This window comes from Nycticebus coucang, chromosome 7 (genome assembly GCF_027406575.1).
Source record: "Nycticebus coucang isolate mNycCou1 chromosome 7, mNycCou1.pri, whole genome shotgun sequence".
Classification (NCBI taxonomy): domain Eukaryota; kingdom Metazoa; phylum Chordata; class Mammalia; order Primates; family Lorisidae; genus Nycticebus; species Nycticebus coucang.
The window spans coordinates 135,860,862-135,885,488 of record NC_069786.1 but is presented as its reverse complement, the minus strand read 5'-3'; positions in this window follow the sequence as shown (position 1 = coordinate 135,885,488).

The following is a 24,627-nucleotide window of genomic DNA, read 5'->3' as shown; positions in this document are numbered from 1 at the left end:
GTTCTCTGTAAATCACCCAGTCTCGTGTTTCCTGTCAGCAGCACAAAATGGACGAGACACACCCTTAAGCTTTCTAACTGAGCAAGAGCATTCCCACCATGCTGTGTGCCACCAAACTTTGTATTATCGCTGCAAAACAACTGACTGTATTTCAATGTTGAATTTTGTGACTGAACTACATTCACAATAATATCAGATGTTTCACTCCCAAAAGGAGATATTTCTCAAGGCTTTCCTCTGATTCCATGAATTAAATCTTCAAAACTGGAATCCTTTACTGGAAGTTCCATAACGGGCTTGCTGTCTGCAGCCTCTGATGACACTGGGTAGGTAATTGAAACCCGGCACCGTGGATGGTGAAGTCCTTCTTCCGCTGACGGAGCTCATGCACGAGCTCCTCTTGCCCCACTTCTCATGTGTTCACACGGAAGCTTAGAATTTGCAATGAGCACAATTAATTTAGAAGAAGAGTGAATTGATCTAAATTAAAAGTCAAGCTTCACAGAGTGTATGTAAATGTACCTTCTGTATCTGCATGTGTTACATTATGATTTTTGGTCACAGTTTTTTATGAATAACAACCAACTTTTTGAAGGAGATGCTGATACATTTTCAGCAGATTTGTGTTCTGATTTTCATAAATTCAGGAATTATCACCAGGGCCCCATGGGGGAATAGTCCCTGTACGTAAACATATTGCACAATTTACTTGTTCATCCTCAACTTTATTAAGAAACAAATGCCAGAGAACTTTCCATTAATTTTGTGCTTTTTGAAGCTTATTGTGCTAGAAGGATTTGTTTAAAAATTTAAAAATATTACCAAGTAATAAATTAAATTTTTGAGGTTAACTCTATTCAAAAATGGCAAAGCTGCCCGAGCAGGAGTGTTCCTGCTGCCCTGTCCAGCAGAGTCCCTGCTGCCCTGTCCAGCAGAGTCCCTTGCTTTTATTTGTTCCCCATATGTGTGTCAGTGCTCTAGAGCTTGTCCTAACAGAGCACCACAAACTGGGCCACATGAAACTGAGAAGCATGTTCTCCCAGAAGGCTGAAACCCTGGCATTGACAGATGGCAGGCGGTCTCTCCTGGGGGTCTGAGGAGCATCTGGGTCCTGTGCCTCGGTGGCTTCTGGCGTGGCCTGCAGCCCTCTGTGTTCTTGGCTTGTGGCTGCATCACTCTAGCTTCCTTCTGCCTTTGTCCTCTCCTGGATTTCTTTTCTGCATGTTTCCTCTTTGTACATGCAAATACCTCTCTCCTTCTCCTACAGAGATACTTATTTTTTGATTCAGTAAGACCTTGTCTTAACTGGGTTATATCTGCAAGGACCCCATTTCTGAATGAGGTCAGACTCACAGGTACGGGGTGAGGTTTTGACCACATATGGGGGAGGGGGAAGCGATTTAACCCACTGCAACACATTTCTTGCTCACTTAACTTACAATTCTCCGTGCTCCCCTGGGGGGTCTCGTAGTGACCTTGGGCCATCTCATCATCCTTGGCAAAGGACAACTGCCTGCCTTGCCAAGTGGTGTCAGAGGAGTGAGGTCCTTCCTGCTCCCCCCGAACACTGCATCCCTTTTAGATATGAGAGCTTGTGCTGTCCTTGAAAGGGGGGTATTTGTGGCTATCATCTAGAAGTTTTGGGATGGAGAGGCAGGTGTTTGGGGATTTTATTCCAGACTGAATTGGCCTGTTAGGTGATTCTCTGTTCTCTGTGTGTAGCTCCTGAATTCTGGCCTCAGTTTACCCTTCTCTGTATGTCTCACTCTCTTTGCTTTGTCCTCAACAGGCCTGGTGACAGCCTATGCAGCCTGATCCAGGACAGGGATCCAAAAAATGTGAAGAGGGAAGTTTCAGAGGCTTAAGGAAAACAACTCCAATAGCCTAAATGTTTGTGTATCTCCTGAATGCATATGTTGAGACTTAATCCCTTGGTGATGGTGTTCAGAGCTGCGGTCTTTGGAAGGTGATTAGGTCATGAGGGTGAAGCCCTCATGAATGGAATTAGTGCCCTTACACATGACTCCTTGGCCCTGTACCATGTGACACAACGAGAAGACAGCCATCTATGAACCAAGAAGTGGGACCTCACCAGACATGGAATATGCCAGCATCTTGATCTTGGACCTCCATCACAAATAAATGCTTTTATAATAACAAGACATCCAGCATATGGTATCTTTTCACAGCAGCCTGCAGGGACTGAGAGCCCCAGCCAGCTCCAGCAGGACACAGAGACAAGGAGGGGATGTGGATGTAGGCAGATACGAGCAGGAGCCTGAGTCCCACCCCAACCCAGACACGAGGACCCCGCCCAGGTCTTGGTGTCCCCACTCATCACAGAATCTTCCTCACCTGCTCACTGTGAGGACTGGCACAGACCCTGCTGCACCTCACACGCGTTTCAGGGTGCTCTATCTCCAGCCCTTGGAATTGTTTCTGACACATGGTAGATACTCAAAAACATATGGAAGAAAATGTTGCTCTTTATTGCTGTTGTGATTTCTTTTATTATTATTTTTATTATTTTTTATTGTTAAATCATAGCTGTGTACATTAGTGCAATCAAGGGGTACAATGTGCTGGTTTCATATATAATCTGAAATATTCTCATCAACGCAGCCTTCATGGCATTTTCTTAGTTATTGTATGTAGACATTTGTATTCTGCATTTAGTAGGTTTCGCCTGTACCCATTCTAAGATGCACCATAGGTGTGACCCACCCATTACCCTCCCCCACCCTAATCTCTCCACTCCCTTCCCCTTCCTTGGCCCTTTCCCCACATTCTTGTGCTATAGTTGAGTTATAGCCTTCATATGAAAGCTATAAATTAGCTTCATAGTAGGGCTGAGTACAGTGGATACTTTTTCTTCCTTTCCTGAGATATTTTGCTAAGAAGAATATGTTCCAGCTCCATCCATGTAAACATGAAAGAGGTAAAGTCTCCATCTTTCTTTAAGGCTGCATAATATTCCATGGTATACATGTACCACAATTTGCTAGTCCATTTGTGGGTCGATGGGCACTTGGGCTTCTTCCATGACTTAGCAATTATGAATTGGGCTGCAATAAACATTCTGGTACAGATGTCTTTGATATATTATGATTTTTGGTCTTCTGGGTATAAACCTAGTAAAGGAATTATAGGATCAAATGGCAGGTCTGTTTTCAGATCTCAAAGTATTCTCCAAACATCCTTCCAGAAGGAACGTATTAGTGTGCATTCCCACCAGCAGTGTAGAAGTGTACCCTTTTCTCCACATCCACGCCAACATCTCTGGTTTGGGGATTTTGTTATGTGGGCTACTCTTACTGGGGTTAGGTGATATCTCATAGTAGTTTTGATTTGCATTTCTCTGATGATTAAGGATGATGAGCTTTTTTTCATGTGTCTGTAGATCATGCATCTGTCTTCTTTAGAGAAGTTTCTCTTCAAGTCTTTTGCCCACCCTGAGATGGGATCACTTGTTCTTTTCTCTGTGGATTCTGGTTATTAAACCTTTATCAGAGGTATAACCTGCAAATATTTTCTCCCATTCTGAGGGCTGTCTGCTTGCTTTACTTACTATGTTCTTGGCTGTGCAGAAGCTTTTTAGTTTCATCAGGTCCCAGTAATGTATTTTTTTTTTTTTGGTTTTTGGCCGGGGCTAGGTTTGAACCCGCCACCTCCGGCATATGGGACCGGCGCCCTACTCCTTAAGCCACAGGCGCCGGCCTCAGTAATGTATTTTTGATACTGCTTCAATTGCCTGGGGAGTCCTCCTCATAAAATATTCACCCAGGCCAATTCCTAAAAGACTTTTCCCTGCACTTTCTTCAAGTATTTTTATAGTTTCATGTCTTAAGTTTAAATCTTTAATCCAGTGAGAGTCTATCTTAGTTAATGGTGAAAGGTGTGGGTCCAGTTTCAGTCTTTTATAGATCACCAGCCAGTTCACCCAGCACCAATTGTTAAATAGGGAATCTTTTCCCCACTGAATGTTTTTAATTGGCTTGTTAAAGATCAAATAACAGTAAGTAGCTGGATTCATCTCTTGGTTCTCTATTCTGTTCCCAACATCTACTTCTCTGTTTTTGTGCCAATACCATGCTGTTTTGACCACTATCAATTGATAGTACAGTCTCAGGTCTGGTAGTGTGATTCCTCCTGCTTTGTTTTTATTTCTGAGTAATGTTTTGGCTATTCGAGATTTTTTCCTGAAGTCCTATTTAGAGGACAATTTAAACCATTCAAGTTAATTGAGAATATTGATAAGCCTTTCGAGAGTCCGGTGGACATTTTTAATCCTTTTGCGACTGTGGAAATTAGAATTTGATCAAAATTTTCTGGGCAGGTTAACTTTTGTGATGGAGGATTACGCTGGTCTTTATGGAGGATAGGTCTGAGAATATCCTGGAGATCTGGTGTAGTTATGGCAAATTTCTCCAACATGTGAATGTCATTAAAGTATTTAATTTCTCCGTCATAAATGAAACTCAGTTTAGCTGGGTACAGGATCCTTGGTTGAATGTTATTTTATTTTAGGAGATTAAAAGTCGATGACCATCCTCTTCCAACTTAAAAAGTTTCAGCAGAGAGATCTGCAGTTATTCTAATATTCTTCCCCTTGTAGGTGATGATTTTCTTTTGTCTGGCTGCTTTCAGAATTTTCTCCTTCATATTAACTTTAGTGTAATTGATTATGATGTGTCTGGGGGATGTCTTATTTGGGTTGAGTTGTGCTGGAGTTCTGAAACAGTCTGCTATCTGAATTTCACAATCTCTTGGGATGTCTGGAAAGTTCTCCTTCATAATCTCATGGAGAAGAGACTCTGTGCCTTGTAAAGCCACTTCATCACTTTCCGGGATCCCTATAAGACGAATATTGGTTTTCTTCTAATTATCCCAGAGCTCTCTGAGAGAGTGATCTATTTTTGCCCTCCATTTCTCTTCCTCTTTGAGAGTTTGGGAGTGTTTGAAAACTTTGTCTTCAATGTCAGAAATCCTTTCTTCTGCTTGCTCCATTCTGTTACTGAGGGCTTCTACTGTGTTTCTCAGATCTTTGAGGGCTACAACTTCTTGTCTCAATGTGTCAAAATCTTTGGTCATTTGGTCTTTGAATTTGTTGAATTCTTGAGATATCTTTTGGGTTACTGCTTGGAGTTCTAATTCAATCTTATTTGCTATCCAGATTCTGAATTCGATTTCTGACATCTCAGCTATTTGTTTGTGCATGGGATCTTGTGCTGTGTTTGCCCCATTGTTCCTTGGGGGAGTTGATCTACTCTGATTATTCATATTGCCAGAGTTTTTCCTTTGATTTCGCCTCATGATTGTTTTTCACTGTTGCCTCTGGCCATCCTCAGAGTTGGGGAGGTGTCTGTCCAAGATTAGACCTCAGTGAGATCACTCTATTGTTGCTGGATCTTTGTAGGGTGTCACCCTGTGTAGCTCTTCTGGGGCTGCCCCAGGCAGGGAGTTAAGGTTATGGGAGCTGCTCCGGAGTGTGACACACCTGTTTCCAGCAACAGGGCAGGGGGTGGTGCACACGATTGTGGGGGTGCCTGGCACCCAGTAACTTTGGAACAGAGGGCCCAAGGCTCCAGCAGTCTCTGGACAGGAGGAGGGCTCCACGCAGAGGCAGGGAGGGCTCCGGGGACACACAGCTACCAGAGTCCCTGGCCAGACGAGCATGTGGTATGGAGGCAGGGAGGGTACAGGAGGGAGGATGCGAGGTTGTGCGGCTCCTGGAGTTCCTGGTCAGGGCCTGCGGAGTCCCGGCGGATGCAGGTCGCAGGTCGCTGCGCAGCTCTTCCAGAGGTCCGGGCAGGCACTAATTGCAGATCATGCTATTGTGATTTCTTATGTCATTTTCACCTGAGCTGTTATTCCATTCCACCTGTTACCTGACCCTGGGCATTGCCACTCACCCAGCCATGCCACATGAGCACCTTGGGTAGACACATGCCTGACTTCCACTCTGGGACCCCACCATCCTGGGTCCCCACCACCCTGGCTCTCCACCACCCTGGACACCCCGGCCTCTGTGATTCCCTCTCCCCAGGTGCTGTGTCCAGTTCTAGTTGGGTGCCCCAGGCTTTTGTTTGTCTAAACAGAGACCTGGAAACCCAGCTCATTCATGTGGTGGACCTACCCTCTGCTTCTTCTGATGAGAGACAAGATGGTCCCCTGCACTGTTCAACGCAACCCCTCGCTCACACTGCAGCCTCTGCAGTCAGTACCTCTTGGGAGTCCTCTCAGGGGTTGACATCTCCCCCTTACCACTTGGTTTGGAATAGGCTAAGCTAGGTGCCCTGTCCCTGTAGGGCAGTGGTTCTCAACCTTCCTAATGCCGTGACCCTTTAATATAGTTCCTGTGGATCGCGACCCACAGGTTGAGAACCCTGCTGTAGGGGAAGCTGCAGGCATCAATGTTCAGTTCTAGAAGGGCCACTCTTCTGTGTCACTTGGCATTTTTGACAGCAGACAGCAGAGTGTGAGCCCAGGCCCTCTGGAAAGCTGAGCCCCATGACCAAGCCCAGGAACTGGGGTGAGAGGGAGAAAGTCACACTCAGGTGTGTGGCTGAGCTGGTTCCTGCCTGATGCAGAGACTGCTCGGTCACCTGGGAGCGGCTGTTCTCTGAGAAGTTGGAAGGGGAGGGGTTTTCCATGGCTCCCACGTGCCACTGGTCAGAGGTAACTCTGGGCACTCCAGGCTGCCAGTGCAGGGTTGTGAGAGGGGCCATAGCCTCTGCTACTACAGTCTCAGTGAGGCACAAGGGCCAGTTTACAAGTTGAGTTAATCTGAGCCCACAGAATCTGGGGCCACAGAGGCAGTGTCCAAGGGGCTCTGGAGTGGGGAAGAGGGTCAGCTCCTGCCTTCGGACTACTGTGAGGGCAAGAGTTCAGGGGAGGCGAGGGCAACAGACATGGCAGACCATGGCAGGGCCAGATGTGGAAAAAGACTGCTTGGACCCAGCAGAGGGAAGGGCATATGGCTCACAGGTTGGCTTGAGCCAATGTCTGGCGAGGGGTCCCGGACTTTTTACCCCTGGCAGCATCAGTTTTGGTTAATTCCAGGAGGAGAGCAGGCTAGGGATGTGGGGCTACCCCTGGGGTCTTCACCCTCAAATCACAGCTGATGTGGATTCTGTGTGGCCAGGGCAGGGCCTGGCAGGCCCCAGGAGTGAGGTCTGGCTGGCTGGGGTCAGACCTGGTTGGAATCCACCTTTGACACCTCCCACTCCCCCAGCTCAGATGCATGGGTGATATGCATGGACCTTGCACCCAGACGCCACCCCTCCAGCAGGCTGCTTGGGAGACTGCCTGGCTCAGCACCTGCCACACAGATCAGGCTTGAGCATCTGCCCTGGGCCTTGCAGTCCCTCCCAGAGAGACGGGGAGATGAGGCCCCACTCCCTCCCCAGGGGCCAATGATGATGGCTGCCCATCTGGGGTCCTCCACCATGGCACCCTGGCTCACCTCACTGTACACTTTCCAGACTGTCACAAATACCATCAGAGAAGTAATTTTCATACTCCTTTAACCTCAGAAGGAAGGCCAGGCCTGTTTGGGTGCAGGAAATATGTTCTGTGTGGACCTTGGGTCACTGACTAGGCTTTGGTCCAGTCTGGGTAACCCAACATCTGGTGGCCTGGGGGAGATGTCCATCCCCAGCATTCACAGTGCTGTCCCCTGAGTCAGTGTTGATAGGAGTCTGGGAAGTTACTGGAGCTTTGCCCACATTCCTGGGCCACCCCAGCCAGTAGGAACTCTCTGGGCAGCTGTGGCACCTTGGGTGCCATGCCCTGAGTTGCTGAGTCCCAGACTGTGGGCACCAGAGGGACAGGGCTACACCATAGACCTGCCTGTCCATGTAGGTGGAGGCCTCAGAAGCCGTGGCCCAGGGAGGGACTTGGCTTGTTCGAGACTCCCCACTTCAGAGTAGAACTGACCAGAGCTGGGACCCTGGGGTCAAGGGCCATGTCCAGGTCCAGACCTGCCCCACAAATTCTATGGCCTTAGGGACAATCCCTTCTCTCCTCTGGGTGACAGTGGAGTGGTCCTAACTACCTCCTACAGTGGGGGGCCTTGCCAAGCCCCTCTTGTGGGCAGCACTCTGGCACCAGCCCCAAGTCCCAGCCCCACTTTCCCTCCTGTACCCCACGAGACTCACAAGGCCCACTAAGCTTCTGTTCATAGCCCTGGATAAGCCCCTCTTTACCAGGCCAGCCCCCACCAGCTGGCAACAGGATAGCATCTTCAGGCTGCCCTTGCAGGGTCCAGGCATCTTTTTACCCCATCTGCTGAGTGCCAGGGACACTGCGCCAGGTAGGGCTCCCCTCATTCATTCACTCAGCAAGTGTTTGGTCATAAGTGCCATGAGCCAGATGCCCCAGGAGCCTCCCAAGCATGCCAGCAACCTTTTGTTGTCCTCATCCTCAATGTTAATTTAGGAAACTGTGGCCCAGAGGGGGTAACTGCATTGAACCTCATCTCACCTCACAGCGGCTAACGCTGCCTTCCCACCCCATCGGCACAGGCCTGGGTGGGTCTCAGCTCTTAAGTGCCCGGCACAGGTGGCAGCAGCCATCTCATGTGACGTGTGTTTCTACTTGCTGACCCTGTCCCCAGGCAGGTGGGAGTTTCTCCTCATCTTCTTCATGCACAGCTGAGACGGGGGAGCTGGCAGGGGCAGCCCGTGCTTGGCACCCACCTGGCATGCAAACAGCAGGACAGGAAAGAAGCTCACAGCAAGCAGGGGAGGCCTGAGGATGGGCAGAGGGGGCTGTGGCGAGACGGGCTGAGCTGGGCCCCTGCAAGGACTCTGTGTCCATCTCTAACCTGCCTCTATCCAGGGACACACTCCTGTCAACAGGCTTTTATCTCCCAAGGCAAAATGAGGAGAGGGTGGTCCTTCTGTAAATGAATGTAATGAGTTGTTTAGGGCTGCAGTCTCCAGCCCCTGGCTGTGGCTGGTATTGGGCTGTAGCCTGTTAAAAACCAGGGGGAGCAGGCTGAGGAGGAGCAGTCATCACTCTGTTGTCCCCAGCCTGATCCCTACCTCAGTCAGGGGGCAGGTGTGTGAGAAGCCTCATCTGTATTACAGCTGCTCCCCGTGACAGCAGCACCACCTGAGCTCCCCCACCTGTCAGATAAGAGAGGACATTGGATTCTCACAGGTGCACGAACCCCACAATCAACGGCCCATGTGAGGGGTCTAGGTTGTGCTACTTACAAGAAACAAGTGGCTGATGGTGAGTGGTGGAGCTGAGGCAGTGATGCTGGGGCTGGAGAGAGGCTGCAGACTCAGACTGTCCGTAGGGAGCTGTGACTGCAGAGACAGTAGTAAGTCAACTGCTCAGACTCATCTCAAAACCATCCTCCCACCTCCAATCCAAGAAAAAATGATCTTTCATGAAACCAGTCCCTACAGCCAAAAAGGCCGGGGACCACTGGTTTAGGATGCAGGGCCTGGAAATTAATATTTACTGAGTGAACAGGGACACCCAGAGTAGCCTGTGTGGCTACTGAGGTCATCACTCTATTGTCCCCAGCCTGATCCCTACCTCAGTCAGTGTTTACGTTGCCCCATTCTTCAGAACACCGGTGACAATGGGCTGTGTGCACACACACTTCAGAAAGCCCACAGCATGAGAAAGAAGACATGGGGGGATGGGGAGCCCTGGCCCCACACGAAATGGACATGCTGGAGGGAGTGGGAGGGAAGCCTCAGAGAAGGTGCAGTGGAGGGGACATCCAGGGACAGAGAACTGGGTGCCTTGTGAAAGGAACAAGCCCCGGGAATGAAAATGCTCCTGCCAGAATTGTGAAAGGACAGACTCCATAGGACTCTTGACAGAGCAAAGAGTCAAAGAGGCCGACACACAGGACGCAGGAGCTGGGCAGGCTGTCCAGAGCAGGGGAATGGCCCCCTATAGTTTAGTAAGGAAGGCTGAGGCCCTGCCCGCAGGGAATCCCACCCCTCCAGGAGGTGGCCCTGCGGTGCCCTTTCCTCTGCACCTGGTGTCTTGTCTTTGCTGCTAGAACCAAGGATGCCTGACTGGGTCATCGTCATCTCATTTATGTGATGCTCAAGGAATTTTATTAGTTCCCCAACTGGATGGGCAGCACGGCCAGTCCTCATGGTGCCTGGGCCACCCCAGCCTCTCCCTGTGCTGTGAGCTCCCAGGGCAGCAAGGGCCAGATGTAGGTCACGGGTCCAGGGCCTCTTTCTAGCCTCATAGCCCCAGCTGCCTGGGGTCACGTGTCCCATCTCTTAGGATTTTACTAGGACGTTTAGATGGAGCTGAGCATAAACTTGTCAACCACAATGGAACAAAAATGTTGCTTTCATGATGAAAGAGCTGCAATGTGTCTTGGCCATGGGGGCCCAAGGCTCCGGGAAGTAAAGCCTCAAAGGAGACCAGAGCGGTCACTTCCACCTTACAGCCTGCGGAACATCCCCAAAAAACTAATGAGGGAAACACTTTATGTCTAGAAAGCTACCACCTCCCACATGGCTGATGGTCTGCAGTGGAGCTTTCATGTAACAGTCAAAGGGTCCAGGAAAGGCAGGGCTCTTCCTGGGGAACATTGCCTTCTGGCTTTTTTAACATGGTGCCTACTTCAGTGCGCTGCATCGGAAGGCTGGCGGCTGCCCCTGCCCTGCTTTCTGGGGCCCTGACCCCATTTCAGAGTCAGGTGGCCGTTGGGCCCTCAGTCTGACTCCTTCTCCTAAAGCAGATTCCCACTAGGCAGGGACATCGTCCTCCTGGACAGCTGAGAAAACAAAAGTCAGAAAGGAATCAGCTGTGCGGCCCCGGCAGCCTCTGTGCGCCTTCACGCTCCCTCCTCTTCTTGTTCTGGTGGGATCAAGCTCTCAGGATGGCCCCAGCATTCCCATCCAGCTCTATGGCGGGCACATCCCAAACCAAGACTCATGGTTCTCAACTCTGGTATCCCCTGGCCCCTCCTCTGAGAGGCCTCCCCTTCGCCCCTTCCCTGTGAGCCGAGTTGGATCTGTCCTGGTCCGACACCGGACGATGACGTGCTCCTCCGGCCCAGTTCCCAGCTCCTGTCTACCCAAACTCCTGATTCTCTCTAATGCAGAACTAAACTTCCCAAACCACCACTTTCTTATAGTCTCCAAAGGTCACACATTACTGTAGGGAGTTGAATCATGTCCTTCCACCGGGAACCAAGAATATGGTCTTATTTGGAAATAGAGTCTTTGCAGATGTAAATATTTAAGGATCCTGAGATTAAGTTACCTTGGATTTAGGATGGGCCCTGAATCCAAAAACCAGTGTCCTTATAAGGAGAGGGGAGAATGGAGACCCAGAGCAATGTGTTTACCACCACAAGACCCAGCACTCGTCCCGCCGGGGACGGATGCTGCCCGGAAGTAGAGCCTGTTCCCAGAGCTATGGGCTTCCTTCTCCTCTGATGACCTTGAGTCTCGGTTGTCAGCCTGTTCCTTACTCCCAGGCACCAGGCCCTCATTTTAAATGCCTGCTGAACTCCCACCTTGGATAACTGTGAAAGACTTAGACTCAAAGAGTCCCCTCTCTCCACCTGGCCTCTCCTCCTGTCCAGTGGGGACTGCAAGAGGAAGTTAAACAAAAATAAGCTACCAGACCCTCCCAGGTCTACAGAAATATGGAGCCTCTGGCAGAGATGGCATTTTTTGCCTTTACCCTGGGAACTTGCCCGGCTCCTCCCAGACACTCACTCAGGGAGAGAAAACACCTGAGTACGGGGATGCCTGAGGCCCAGGAGAGCCCCCTTTCCTACAGCCCTGGGGAGGCTGCAGCCTCCTCCTCCTCCACCTTTATATTCAATAGTTTTGAATCTTCTCTCACCAAATGAGAGGGCTCTGGCTTGGTGCCTTTGCAGAAAAGGAGAACAAGAACCCTAAAACCTACCCAGAGAGCAAGCACCATCTTGTCTGGCGAGCCTGATGCGTTCGTTGGCCACATCTCTGGGTGGACATTGGAACTTGAGGTTAGGTGTCTCTGTGTAGGTGGGGCCCTGGCTGCTGTGGGCAGCGTCCTGCTGGATTGAGCAGATGGGCCAGAGCAAGACTCTCCCACAGCCCTGGCTGGTGTGCAGGGGAGGGTTGTTCCCACTTCCAACCTCTGTGATGGGATGTGCCCTCAGGGAGTGCCCGCTGGCCCCTCGGTATGGGGGGAGCTTGGAGAGGGCATGGTTCTCAAATTTTGTGGCCGTGACACTTGTGACCAATCTCTGATTTAATCCATAACATGGAATCATACATAGCACTAAAAAGATCAGCTGGTTTTAGAAATCATGAAAACTTGAACTTTAAGGACATATTTTTATGGAAAAAAAACAGCTCTAAGAGTCTACATTCCATTTCACACCTGCTGTTCACTAAATCCTGCAGGCTCAGCTGCAGCCCTGGGGACCCTTGATATGCAGGGCACTGCACAAATCCTGCAAATGCCCTTGGCAAGGTCGGGGCAGCGTTCACACCTAAAAAGCAAACAGAGTTCAAAAGAGCATCCTCCTCTAGCATTTTTCAGGTGTTAGTGCCCTGGTAGTTTCTCCAACCCAACTCCTCACTGTGCATGGGCATCTGCTTACAGGCTGGTCCAGCGCTGCTGTGAGCTCCCACAAGCCTGGCTGGCAAGGGAGAAAGCACTTTTCCACCTGTGAGGGCCTCTGAGCCTCCCCACACCTGCTGAGTTTGAGAGAAGAGCTTCCACCTGGGGGTCCCAGGAGGGGAGCTGGGGGCGGAGGAGCAAGTGAGGTCTGGCGCAATCCAAGCTCAGGATCAGGGGGAGATGGTGTGCAGAGGTGTCCGGCTGTTAGAGCGGGAGGCCGGCTGTCCAGCTCGTGTGAGTTGGCCCTGGAAATGCTTGAGAGTCTCTCCCATCTCCCCCACTGCAGCCCTGAGTCCCCAGCCTAGTTCAGCCCCACAGGGGCAGGGGACATACTCATCTCCTGGGGAGCACCTCTGCTCCAGGCTGTCTTTCAGCAGTTTTTTCACTGTGTCACCAACCCATCTCAGTGGTAACCTCTGCTGCCCCACCACGGCCCAGCAGGGTCAGCGCATGGGGGAAGATGCAGATTCTGGGAGATGGTGTCTGCAATGGCAGCAGCAAGGGGTTGCAAAAGGCATTTTCAGGCTCACCCTTCACCGTGGAATGCTGTCCCTTGGATGACATGGACAGTGCAGAAGGGCTATCCAAATCCTGATGGGACAGGTGCCCATCAAGACCCCACCCGAGCTCTACCCCACCCTCTGCACTTCACACTGGCAGGGTGGCTCTGAGGGGTCAGGCGTGCATGAGCTGAGTCCGTCCGGTAGTGCCCCCCCACCCCCCGCTGTGCGGCACAGTCTCCTGGCACAGAGGCTGCCAGGCCCGAGGTTTCAGATCCCTTTCCCATTTGGTTGTAGGGGTCTGGTGATTTAGGTGCCACCTGGCAGGACGCCCCAGTCCATAGGAAGTGGACGTCTGTATTGTGTCTGCGGAGGAATGGGCGTGTGTGGCCCCATACGGGAGCCCAGGCCTTCCTCACTCCATGCTCTTCTGCCATCCATCAGCCCCCTGCTTGGCCTCTGCCCTCCCTGTTCTCTGCCTCGGGTTCTCAATTCATGATGTAGGGGTGATTTCCAGGGAGCCTTGTGCTCTGTGTTCTGACCTTGTTAGTCCTGGAGCTGCTCCTAGTCCCCCTTTCTCAGGGGTGGCAAACCCATGGGAACCACCTGGCAGGGACCTGCCACCTCCTGAGCTTCAGATGACAGCAGGTTTGAGGGTGCCTGTGCCCGACGGCGCCTGGATCAGTGGAAGTGCAGTGTCTGCCTGTCCAGCAAAGGTTATGCCCAGTGTCTGCTGGCTCAGGGCAGTGCCATGGCTCAGGCTCAGCTGTGGTTCCTCAGCACTTCTGTCACAAGAGTGTTCAAATCACCCAGCTCTGTGTCACGACAGGGCTTGTAATTTTGGCATCATGACTGGTGCTGCTGTGGTGGGAGCATAGGGGCTGTTGTGGTGGGGTGGGGCCCTGGGAACACAGACAGAGCTCTGTCCTTGGCCTGTGCAGATCCTGGAATGTGCAGGTTAACACAGGACCCAGGGGATGGGAGAGGCCTGTGCACTTGGTGGACCTCTGCTCCCTATAAGGAAGCAGGAGACTGGCCAGGGGGTGGGGCCTACACAGGGACCCCCTCACCAGGAGGCTGCAGAGCTGCAGACGTCACCCAGAGCAGGGGGGTCCCCTCCGAGGCCAAGGCACCTCCTAAGTCAGTGCACAGAGCGTCAGAGGGAGGAAGGCACGTCTGAGACACCGCATTTTCTCCAATGCATGGGCCCATCCAAATGGACACACCAGTCCAGGCCTATGGCAGATGCAGGGGGATGAAGATGCGGCCCAGGGGAGACAGAGCTGCCACTTTGCCTGTCATCCCCCACTACACGCGTGTCATGAATATTCAGTGACAAAAGGTGTTGGGGTAAAATTAATTGATTTTGATTCATTTGAAATCTCCCTCCCCCCCCCCGGACAATATTTGTAATGGTTTTCTCCTTTTGGTTTACTTTGCCATGCCAGCGTGAAGCTGACCAGGTATCAGCTCCCTGAGCCCTTGTGGGGGCAGTGAGGGCCCAGCCTCACCCCCTGCTGGTCCACGTACTGGGCAAGGCCCTGCCCACCCTGAGCACTGACCCCTGGCAAGTGGGCACCAGCCTTTTCCATTGCACACAGCACTTCCCGCAAGTCCAGATTTCTGTTTTTTCTTGGGATTTGCCAAAAAAATGTCACCTACAGCATCTGTCTCTCTTTTTTTTGTATCGAACTGGCTGCCCTCAGCAGATGAGTCTGGGGGAACAGATGGGCGCTGAAGGCAGCCCTTCCGGAGGCTGACTCAGCAGGGCAGAGCGGAGGGGAGGTGTGGGAGGTAGGGCGGGAGGGAGGCCGACAACACAGGGCTGGTCTGGACATGGTGCCCACTGGGGGAGATGAACTTTCTCCCCTAGGCCCACAGCCCTCAGCCCCTCTAGGAAGAAGCTCATATTCCATCTTTGAATTAAAAAATGTTGTTCTTTGCTAAACTGGCTGCAGTAAAGACTGACCTAGGTACTCGAAGTTGACTCCCTGCCCTCCGTGGGAGCCAGCAGGGTCCCTGGCACACCACACAGGGCTCTGGGTGTACAGATGGGAGTCTAATACAGCCCTCACCTCTAAAAGCTCCCAGACTCAGGGAAAGAAAGGCACTGACACCAGGAACACGCTGTCGTGACTGAGGGCATGAGCCAGCCCGCCTCTCCTCTCCACACTGGGCTGTCCCCAACACATCTCCTGCAGGGCCAGCAGTTGGGCGCCGCCTTCATCTGAGAGGCAGGGAGCAGGCCAGCAGGAGGGGATGTTGTGACATCCTGTCCCTTCAACGAAACCAAGGGCACTTGGGAATACAGAGGTGCTCCCGTCAGCGGGCGGCTTCAGCACCCCCCTCCCACACCCTCACTTGGATTAGACTGTCCAAACTCGTTCCCCACTCATGATACCTGCAATGAAGCACTTCTGAAAGCTTGTGGCCAACATAGACCAACCGCCATGTGGTCCTGAGCCAGAGTGTCCTGGGCACAGTAAATATTAGACAACTTGAATCTGTACAGTGGAGATGACAAGGTATTCCAGATATCTGTATAATAGATAACTCCTGAATTTGGTGGATTAAAATAACAACAATCAGTTACCGAGCTCAGTGATCTGTAATTTGGGAGGGGCGGAGAGAAAGGAAGGCAGCCACGCCGCCAGGAAGGTAGATGCCTACAGTTCAGGGAAGGGAGACTTGGGCAGCTGTCCCTCCCTGGTGGGCAGTGCTGGTGGGACACACAGCTCAGCTCTCCTGTGAGGCAGGAGAGTCCCTCCTAGGTATGTTCCTTTGCTTGGCCAAGCCAAGAGCTGATGTTGAAAGTTACCTGGTGTCCTGTGAAGTGACTCGGACCGCCTGGCTATGCCTAACTCTTGGAGAGCCAGGTAAGACCAGCCTGGGAGGATTTGTCCCTTGTCACCCACTCACCACTCAGAATGACACAGAGCAATTAGAGAACCCCCCGGGACTTCAAAGTCCTAGGTCAGCTCACCGGTTCTGATACCCCATGTGTGGGCTTTTCTGAGCCACTGCTCTGAGCCCCAGCCCTCATCTAGACAATGGGATCAGAGGCTGTACACCCCTCCCAAGCTCGGCGGGTCATGTATGAGGCTTAGGGCATCACTGCACGAGAAGGCTGGGCTCCTATGACTGTGCCGTGGCCTGTTTACACGCAGCCTTATACCTTGTCCTGGGATTTTGTCCATATGCCAGTGTGTGGGGCTGAGTTGGTGGCCTGGCCTCCTCCTCCCCAGCTGGAAGTGGGGAAGGTCACGGGTCCTTCATTTCTAGCCCTGGACATTCCCCAATCCTAAAGGACAGCTCTCTCAGTGGTCGGAGAGGTTGATGCGGTGCACAGGAGAAGGATGGCCAGGGAGACATTTCAGCTTCATGTGCTAATTGGTAAGAACCTTTCTGTAGGTTCTCTGGGGAGGCAGGAGGCCTCATGTGCCCCAGGGGACGTGTGTGGATGTGTGGAGTCCCAGTTAATGGACTCTATCAACATTCTTTAGAGTCACAAAGGTTAGGGGGCGTCACTTGGAGACTTCACTTGCTGGGTCTGTTGGCCCTGGACTCAGAACCTCTAGGGCAGCTTTGCTGGGGACCCCCTGGGAGCAACGTCAGGGACCTCCGGAGCTCTGGGCTCGCCTCCCCTCTGGCCCACCAGACCCTCACTGCCCCAGCCCCATGGGGTTGCTTCAGTGGACCCAGAGGAGAAGTTGAGGGGCATCTCCAGAAAGAGGGGTCACACCTTCACTGAGGCGAACTTGGGGTCACAAGAAACTTAGTGCAAAACACTTCATAAAGCAAAGAGAACCCCACAGATCCTGAAAATGTGGACAGCAGGGAGCGTCCCAGTAAGGCGGGAGCATTTGTAAGACAAATAGCTTTTGAAAAGAACTCTAAGTTCTAGGAGACGGTGGGCGTGCTTGGCAGGTGCCAGGCTGTGAGGCTGCACCAGGCTGAGGGCGCTTGACCCGTCCTTGGAGGGAGGGAAAGACACACCTGCTTGCTGCCAGGGAGAGAGGGCCTGCCCCGCCCTGGCTGCTGACGTTGTAGCTGAAAGGAGCAGGTGCCCACGGTGCCCTGGCCCAGACCCTCCCTCGCTGTGGACGCATCAAAAGCAAGTGTGTTTGCCAGAGGCCGTCTGCAGAGCTGCCTGGTTTCTGGCACATGTGCCTTTTTCACATCCCGCCATATGGCGCCTTTTCTGTCCCCGTCCTCTCTCCATCTCAGCCACCCGACAGGCCACTTCTTATGGGCCCCCTTGCCCAGGGGATTCCACTCTAGTTTCTCCTCTGTCTTTCCTGATGGCTCTCTTTTTCTGACAAAAATAGATTGGTGTCATCCAAACCTGATTCTGCCTGCTGAGAAATAATATACTCTTTAGACTTTTCTTGTCTATTCTGCTTCTGTCCATTTCTTTCCAGGACTCCTTTTCTTCATGGATCTGGAAATTTTCCAGTTATTGAGCCAGTCCTTGGAACTAGACTTCTCATTCATTAAAACAGAACATTCACAGGCACAAAGTCCCTTGTACATGGCAGTACATGAATGTCCCATGCAAAATGCTGGACTTGGAAGGGGCCTTACATGATGGTGGTCAGTCCACCCCCGATATTATCCCTGGGAACAGAGATCAGGGAAGGGAAGAGAGGTGTCCAAAGTCACAAACACTGAAGCTCTGAGCCGAGACTGGAAATGAGGTTTCCAGGGCAGACTGTGCTTTGCCGCCTAGAGAAGGATGACGTGTCTACTGACAGGAGGGCTGAGGGGCACAGAGTGAAGCAAACACCTGCCTGCAGCAGGACAGGGCTGAGGGTGCCTTCCTCCCCGGGGCACCAGCCAGGGGCGCCCAGTGACACACTCTGGCCAAGAAGAAATGGAGGAAGCCCACAGCAACATCGGAGAACGCTTTTTCTTTCCTTGTTAAAATGACCAAACAGCTGGCACTGCCCTCAGAGCGTGGGTGTGAAGCCTGGAGTGTCAGCAGACACCTCACAAAAGTGAGGGCAGGGCTGGGAGGACCGCAGAGCCCTCGGCCACCCCCTCAGCTGCCAAGTCAGCGCCCACACCTACCAACCCCCAAACTGCTACATGAGAAAATGCCCTCCCTGGGCTAGGCCGCTGTTCCCTGGGCATTGTGTAGTGTGCAGCCCACCTTATTCCCGAATGGTACAGGCCTTTCTGCCGAGGTGTGCCAGACAGAAGTGCCAGGTGCTGTGACAACAATAACACATCTCAGCTGCTTGTCACAGTAGGACATTTCCTGCCCACTAACTGTCCCACACAGGTGGTCCTGGCCAGTGGGAAGGGCTCAGCACTCCCCAGGCCAGCGAGGAGCTCTGCATTCAGCTGACAGATGGGAAACATGTCAGTTATCTATCAGAGCCAAGTTATCCCCGAAACCTAATTGCTTAAAACAACAAATACTACTTATTCATTTTTTTGAGATATGTTCTTGCTATGTTGTCCAGGCTCGTCTTGAATCCCGGGGCTCAAGGGATCCTCCCACCTCAGTCCCTCAAGTGGCTAGGATTTCAGGTCATGCTGTGGGGCCCTGAAACAACAAATGTCTACAATCTCACAGCTCCTGTGGTTTAGAAACCCACGCACAGCTGGCAGAGGCCTCGGCCTCCCTCAGTCATGGATGAAGCTGCCACCAAGCTCTCCGCAGGGGCGTTGGTCTCATCCGAAGGTTCAGCTGAAGGTAGTTCTACTTCTAAGCTCACGTATGTGGTCGTTGGTGGAATTCAGACCCTCCCGGGCTCTTGGACACAGAGTCCAGGGCCTCTGCACAATGCTTCCCATACCACAGCCACTGGCTTTGTTAAAGTAAGTCAAACAAAGTGAAGAGTGGGTGACAGGCCCTACAGCCTGTCCCGTCCCTTCTGGGGTGGTCCAGGCATCAGAAGTGAGTCAAGAGTCCAGTCCATTCTCAAGAAGAGGGGATAGCACAAGGGTATGGACACCATGAGGGGGTGTTGGGGCTTCTCAGGGAGAAGAGTGTGCCTGAGTCTTGTTCACCTGTCCTGGGGTGGCTCACATCATTTCTGCTTTTCTCTCATCAGGTGGCCACTTGACCATAGGCAAGCCAGGAAGGCCAGCCAGCTGAGTGTCCAGGAGCAGTGGGAAAGGGTCTGGAGAATAACCAGCCAGTGTCTGCCTCCCTGGGAAGAGGCCCCTGTTCTCACAAGCTCCCCCGCCAAGGAGCATCTCATCTGCTGTGAGATGTTTCCTCTTCACGTTTCTGGCCAAGATACCCTGTACTCCAAATTCCCATTCTTCTGCTCAAACCTAGGGCTTAGGTTTTGGGAAACAAAAGTTGGAGAGTCTTGTAGGGGTGAGATTTCTGCTTCCAACTGGTCATGACCCTGCCCAAGGCGACAAGCACAGCCCTGTAGACTGCCGGCTAAAATGGGAGGATGGGCAGGGATGGTGAGCTCCTCCGGCAGAGCACTGTGTGTCCTCTGGGGACGCAGGACGGAGCGCGATCCCCTCAACCAAGACTCCGGGGACACTCGGCAAATGTGAGTTCCCTGGAAAACATCTGGCTGCTGCTCCTCAGGTGTGGGAGGTGGATCTTGGGCCACATGCCTTTCCCAGTGGTCAGCTGGGAGTGAGGGGGGGAGTCCACATGTTGCTGTGGAAGCAGGATTTCAACAGAGCCCAGCACCCAGACAGGCCTGCACTGCTCAGAGCCCTGGCTGTAAGCAGGGGGCAGCGTCCACATTCCCTGAGAAGATAACTTTGACCTGCTCTGAGCAGCACCCAGACATCTCTGATGCGAGTGCCCTGACTGTGACAACGCCCAGCAGGGCGCCCCGAGGGCCTGACTCATGCTGTGGGCAGGTTTGTCTTCCCACAGCAGCGTTGTTTCAGCCCCACACACCCCTCCAGAGCTTGCCTACTTCCCACCAAGAGCTGGAAGCCTCCCTCTGCCTTTGAAACTTGTCAGACTCGATGGCCCCCTCACTGCACAGAATCCATCACCCGACCTGGTCTCTCTTTCTCTCAAGATGCCCACTTTCAAAACCCAGTTGCCATGTTGTGAGGAAGACCCAGTGCTCAGGCTGACAGCCCAGCCCAGGTCACGGCCCACGGTTAGTCAGCATCGCACCAAATATGGAAATGAGCAAGATTCCAGGGGCTCAGACCCAGCAGAGTCCAGGGCCCAGAGAGGAGCCGTCTGGGCCCTGCCAGCTCTGCCAACCTGCAGATTTGTGAGCAAAATAAACACTGCCCTTGTCATTAGCACCAAGAACTGAGCAGTATGTCCCACAGCATTAGATAAACAGGCCAATGTGCTCCCCGCCGCCCTGGCCCAGGTGTGAAATGTGTGATGAGAGAGAGTGTGACTGCCTGCTTGTGGCACTGGGGACAGTGAACCAGTTCAACCAAATGAAAGATTTTGTTCAGAACCATTGCCCTGGGGCCATGCATTCTGGCCCGATCCTCTGGTGGGCTTTGCTCTGATCACAATGACCAAGCCACATGTCTGCAGATTAGGGTGGAAGGGCCAGGGAGGACCAGGGTGGAAGGGTGCAGGGAGGCGTGTTTTTGGGGCGCTGTGCGGAGCAGGATGGAAGGACAAAGGAAGGCGCAGGTGGGGCGCTGTGCGGAGCAGGGTGGAAAGGCGCAGGTGGATGCTGCAGAAGCCTTGCCGTGTACTCCTAGCACGGTCCCACGTCCCTCTGCTCCAGAGCAGAAAGGCTTGTATCCATCTCTGCTCAGTGGTGCAGGGGCATTGGAGAGGAGAGAAACGAAGAGACCCCTGAGGTGTGGGGCTCTAGAAACAGACCATGCCACTGCTCCCGCCACTGGCAGGAGATTGTCATGAGCAGATCTGCAGGGAGCTTCCTCCTGACCCAGCCCTGCCCCAAGTGCCCCAGAGGCTCTGTCCCCACAGCTGGAGACCCGGAGCTGTGCCAGCCCTGGCACCCCAGTTTGTCTGGCCTCCACCCTAACTCAGAGCAGCTGGACACGCTCCCCCTCAGGCAGCACTCTGGCTGCAGAGAGATCCAGGTGGTGCTGCCTGAAGCCTGAAAGGAAAAGGGGGGACTGTAGACGGGGACTGAGGGATCGAGTGAGTGTTTATTGGGATGAGAAGAAACTGTGAGCAATTACAATGTGTTAGAAGCGGAGAAATACCACAGACATCACTGGTCACTAATAATGACCAGCTGCTGTGTTTTCCTTTTGTATTTTTTAGTATCTGCCTTTCAGTGGACTCTTCATACTATTATGTAACATCCTTTTCTATAAAGAAAAATGGAAAGAGAATTCAGTTTCCAGCATGAGTGGTCAATTTCTATTTTAATTGTTACATTTTATTAATGTTCATTTTAACTGGGAAACTCATTATTGGTAACATCAAGAGAAACCTTAGGATTGATGTGAAATTAGAAAAATCTCTACCATATTTTTTTCGTACATGAGCTTTCAAATGTCAGCATGTTTTACATTTTCTCAAGTGGAGAATACCCGTAAATATTTTGAGTTGATATTCTGAACTTGTTTCACTTTATTGAACAGATAGAGGGTTTTCAGGTGGCAAGATTACAAATTTCTCCCATTAGGAGGGCCTGTGTGCGTGAGAGGCCCTGGCACTTGAGCCTTACAGCTTGGCTGAGCTTGCCTCTGCGCTTCTACGCTCCTGGGCGAGCAGCTCAGCCGTGCAGGGCAACCCCCAGCTCCTCCCTGCAGGGCTGGGCAGCCGGGCGCAGTTGGGGCCGCAGTGCGGGTGTTTGGTTAAGTGGTGGCTTCCTTCTCGCTGTTGCTGTCACCCAGCACATTTCTCCGGACTCTGTGAAGGCACAGTGGCCGTGTGTGTGTGAGGGATCTTCCCCAGCAAAACGCTGACCTTGGCAACCTCAGCCTTCTCTTTATAAATAAGAAATTAGCGTCCATCAGGGCTGGAAAGACAGCATTATTCTTTAATACCTGGGTGACAGCCCTGTTTGCACAGCCAGACACACACACGGGTGAGCACTTGGCCCCTGGGAGCACAAAGGGCATGGCCCCACCACACGGCCCCTCTGCCAGTAATACTTGGCGCTTTCTCACAAAGTCAACCACAGGCCCTGCTGCTCCTGGAGAAAGGAAAACTTGCTCACAAAAAACCCACACTTGGGTGTTCCTAGCCTTCTCATCAAATCACCTGGTCTGCCGGATGGCACGTCCACGTCATGGTCTGTGGCCCAGCAAGGACAAGGCGTCACTCAACTCATAGCCAGGAGCAGGTTGGGAGGCCGCGCACCACTGGGCACCGTTTCTCTCCCACTCAGGGAAGAGGCTGCATGGTGGGGATGAAGGAAAGGCCAGGACCGAGGTGTGGAAGGAAGGGTGTGACCACGCCGGGCAGCTGGAGGGAGCGTGAGGGGTGATGGGATGTTCTGGGTCCCGCGTGTCACACAAACCCACATCTGCTAACGTGTGTAGAATTGGACACACGCAGTCAGTAGAGAGGGGTTTCCTGTGTCACAGGGGCTGGGTAGGTGTGGGCAGGGGTAGGGGGGATGCCCAGCTTTGGCCAGAGACTTGGTTAAGGCTCGGAGCAGCTCATTTCATCCGATCTCCCGCAGTATATAGGGTTTCTAATTTTAGAGCACAGGTTGTCATGGCAACGGGATGTGTTTTCTGTTAAATATAGCAGCTATTTCAGCTTTGCGTGCCCTATGGACAGGAGTGTGTTTTTGCTTGGAGAGCACTTCGGATATTATGTGTAAGTGAGGAATGAGAAACGCCAGCTTTGCAGGGGACGTGGGGAGTGCACCTGGTGGGCAGCGTGTCTGCGGCATCACAGCAGGACATGCAAGCTCCTGGCTGCTCCTGCGCCAGGACCTCTGAGATGAGGCCCGGGGGTCACCATCCAGGGTCCTGTGGTCTTAGGTAGGTTACATGGTCTTGCGTCTCTCAGAGGGAAGTGGCACCAGCCCCCAGCTCCCTGGTCCTTGGGCAGTCCCTGTGCCCCGTGCCTGATGTAGGTGCCACACCGTAGGGGCTGCCAAACTGCCACTATGAGGAGGATGGCACACCCGGACATGTGTAGGGGCAGGGCAGCCAGTTTCACTGGCTCACATCCTCCATGGAGAGACCAACAGAGCCACACTTAGGCCGCCCAGGGTAGGAGCCTCGCTGGACAAGCAGGCTGTCCAGGCCCTCTGCAGGAAGTGGCCGCTGTCCTAGCGCTCTAGTCAGAGACACTCGTCGAGACTGTGCCCACTTCTTCACAGAACAGCAACACCATGCATTCGTTTTCTACTTCTGACATAGCTAATGGCCACAAACTTGGTGGCTTAAAACAACACACACTTATCATGTCACACCTCTGAGGCTCCAAAGTTCAACACGGTCTCACAGGGCTGCAACCCAGGGCTCAGCAGGGCTGTGTTTCTCCTAGAGGATCTAAGGGCCGAGCCATTTCCTGTCCTTCTGGCTTTTAGAGGCAGCCACCGTTCCTTGGCTTGTGGCGCCTTCCTCCATCTTTAAGGCCAGAAACATCATGTGTCTCTGTTCTTCCTTCTATTATCTCATCTCTGACTGCAGCTCAGAAAGGTTCTCCAACATCCTCAGACACTTAGATCACTAAGTATCTCCCAGAACAATCCTTGAGCAGAGACCATAATCAAAAACACTGGAGAGTACCTGACCTCCACCTGCCCATCCATCCATCCGTCCATCCATCCATCCACAACCCCACCCACCCATCCATCCATTTATAAACCCACCCACCTGCCCATCCACCCATTCATCCACCCATTCATCCATCCATCCATCCATCCATCCATCCACAAACCCACCCACACATCCATCCATTTATAAACCCACCCACCTGCCCATCCACCCATTCATCAACCCATTCATTCATCCATCCATCCATCCATCCATCCATCCATCCATCCATCCATCCATCCACAAACCCACCCACCCATCCATTCATTTATAAACCCACCCACCTGCCCATCCAACCATCCATCCATCCATCCATCCACAAACCCACCCACCCATCCACTCACTCATCCATTTACCTGTCTACTCATCCCTCCACCTACTCATGAAATGGAGTCTGACTACAGGCAGGCCTGTGCTATATTCAAAAGAAACAGACTGGATATGACATTGCTCTCAGCCACTAGGAGCTCACCTTCTGTCAGGGAGACCAGCTGCACGTGTGGAGACAGGTGAGGTTGCTTTGGCACAGAATTGTGAGGTGGGAAGTTCCCTGGGTTGGGTATATGTGTATGAGCACTATTCTAATGACACTGCTGTCCCCCCCCCCCAAATTGAGATCTAACAGGAGACCAGGAGATATCACAAATATAAAAACACAAATAGGTGAGAAACTTTGCTGGGAGATGGGGAAGGGTGTCCAGGACAAGGGCAGTGGGGCTGAGCAGAGGGGCAGTTGCACCGTAAACTGGCCTGGGGCTCCTCCTGCAGTGTCTGATAACCGAATGTCTCAGACAGAGCAACATTTGGATTTGAAATTCTGGCTTTGGGCTATTAATTGCTCTGAACCTAA